At 38.1% G+C, this 2,887-nt stretch overlaps 1 pseudogene; it reads left to right on the top strand.

The window, feature by feature from the left end:
* The first annotated feature begins 2,423 nt into the window (after nt 1-2,423).
* Nucleotides 2,424-2,542, top strand: LOC119426916 (annotated as a pseudogene).
* Nucleotides 2,543-2,887: the final 345 nt, after the last annotated feature.

Below are 2,887 nucleotides of genomic sequence, written 5' to 3'. Positions count from 1 at the left end.
TGTGTGTGTGTGTGTGTGTGACCATGGAACAGCCACACAAATATGGGGACATTGAGGTATACCAGTTCGTTCAATGGTGATGCTGTCTTCTTATTTCTGTTCTTGTATGAAGGAAGGCAGAAAACAAAGAGAGCTGAAGGAGGGGTGAATAAGCAAGGATATAGAGAAGGGGAGCAGAACGTAGATGGAAGGGAACCACAGGAAGGGAACGACACAAAGGATAGAGATATGGGTGAAGAAGAAGAGGCATGAGGGAGATAAAGACTGCAGCTGAGACTGCATTGCATTTTGACATGGTCGTCTAGAGCCTAAACCTCTCCTGCAGCCATGAGCTTTGTGCTCGAGTCTTCTACCTATATTTCTATTTTACTCTCTCTTTAAAACAATCCTCTCCTTTTCTTGTATTCACTTTTATTTTGTCTCCATATCATTGGCTCCCCTGGTCTGCACAGTAATTCAGTTTATAACATCTGCCAGCACATCTCCAATCTGATGGAGAGAAAGATTTAACAGGTTTAATCTCACACAAAGATAATTTACACATGCAACAGGGCCCAAACTTATATATTTGATTAATTTATGTTTTTTTTAAATTGATAGTCTAGCAAATGTCTTGTTGCTATGAAAGTAGCCTTAATTTAATATTTTTATTGTTTCAGTAGAAATAGAAACTCTGTTTACAATAAAAAAATAAAGTATTGATCTCCATGCTCAAAAACAAATTCAAACATATTAGGAACCATGATGTCATAAAGTCAAAAGACATGAAATTCATTTATTCCATTAGAATTTATCATCAGTTTATATGAATTGAAAGTTTGTGAACTCTTTATAATTTTCTATATTTCTGCATCAATCTGACCTAAAACATCCTCAGATTTTCACACAAGTCCTAAAAGGAGATAAAGAGAACCATTAAACAAACGAGACAAATATTATACTTGGTCATTTATTTATTGAGGAAAATGATCCAATATTACAAATCTGTTTCATAAGACTGAGCTGAATACAGCGCCTCAGACTGAAGAAGTCCTTCGGATGAAAGAAGAAACGTTTCTACATTTTTCATTGTTTAGTTTAGTTTTTTGAATGTCCAGAGGACCAGACATAACTTTTTTAGACAAACATTTGGAGTCGCAGCGCGGACAGTCAGACTGATGGAGCAAGCCCCACCAGGTGGTTGGAAGCAGAGAGCTGGGACGGGAGGTCCCATCACCAAACAACAACTTAACTTCGGTGCAAAACCAGTAAGTGGGGGAGTTCAAAAAGTTGGTCAGACGGTTTGTAGAAGAAACGCTGCCCTTCAACACGGTTGACTCGCCTTTGTTTCGTGTCATAATAAACTGAAGCCCCACTACTGGAAACACTGAGCTGCTTCACAGAGGAGGAGCTTTACGTATCTGGAGGAGGACGCAGAGAAACCTGAAGGCTGCACTCAAGCATGTCCACTTTGTGTCACCACCACAGATATTTGACGGCTAATGCCAGTAACAGAAGCTGGATGGGAGTCACGCTCCACTGGGACCCTGTGAACACAAATTTATAAAATTAAAAATCTTTGATTTTGACTTTGAAATATTTTTTTTTATTATTTAAAAAAGTATTTATGTTTAACAAAGTGAAAAAAGACTTTTTGTGTGTAAAAATAGTATTTGTTTTGTGAAGTCAAGAAAAACACAATTTTTTATTTAAAGCAAGTATTTCTTTATGATACTGAAGTCAAGAAGTACTACTTTATTTTTTATAAAAAGTATTTATGTTTAATGAAGCCAGACTTTTATTTTATTTATAAAACTAGTATTTATGTTTACTGAAGACAAGAAAAACAATTTTTTATATCCATTTTTTCCAGAAATAGTTTGTAAGTTCATCTTCATTTGTCAGGACTCATTGTTGATGTTTCCATGAAAACACACTTTCTTAAAGTATTGGAAAAGCTCAATGTCATTTTATGTTGAGGTGGCGGAGGGTTGTTGTCAGCAGCTGCTGAAAGTAACTATAAGGTAACTTGTAATCTAACTTAGTTACTTTCCAAATCAAGTAATCAGTAAACTAACTAAGTTACTTTTTCAAGGCATAATAAGTAATCTGATTAAAGTTACTTTTTCAATGTAACTAGGATAACACTGGTCCTGGACTTCTTAACCAACAGATCACAGTCTGGGAGGATCCACAACTTCTCCTCCTGCACCATAACCCTCAGCCCTGTTTCCCCTCAGGGCTGTGTGTTGAGCCCCCTCAAGTTCACTCTGCTCACATATGACTGTGCAGCTGCCCATCCAGGCTGTCATATTGTAAAGTTTGTAGATGATACAGAGGTGGTGGGATGCATCACAAGCAATGATGAGTCCAGCTACAGGCAGGAGGTGGAACATCTGGAGAGCTGGTGCAGGAAGAAAAACCTTCACATCAATGTGAAGAATGTTTACGGCCACACCACCCTGAACACGCCCGATCTCGTCTGATCTCGGAAGCTAAGCAGGGTCAGGCCTGGTTAGTACCTGGATGGGAGACCACCTGGGAATACTAAGTGCTGCAAGCTTAAAAAAAATAAAATCAATGTGAAGAACACAAAGGAGAGGACTGTGGATTTCAGAAGGAGCAAAAACACCTACCTCCCCCCTAAACATAGGAGGATCTATGATCTTATGGTCCAAGGATCATAGAGGATCTAGACTAACCTCTGTGCTGCCCCCACTGATGAGCAATAACAAGGGGTTAAATAGAAAGGAGCCTAACCAACAGATTATTACATCCAATAATCTACGGACAAAAAGGGTTTTATCACTGGATTGTTCTGTTAAGAATACTAAAAACAAACAGTAGGAAAAAAACTGCAGTACTTCATGTATTCATCAGGATATACTTCATGTATTCATCAAGATGT

Source organism: Nematolebias whitei, chromosome 20, assembly GCF_014905685.2.
Source record: "Nematolebias whitei isolate Nwh7 chromosome 20, NemWhi1, whole genome shotgun sequence".
NCBI classification, from domain to species: domain Eukaryota; kingdom Metazoa; phylum Chordata; class Actinopteri; order Cyprinodontiformes; family Rivulidae; genus Nematolebias; species Nematolebias whitei.
This window is presented reverse-complemented; position numbering and strand designations above follow the sequence as displayed.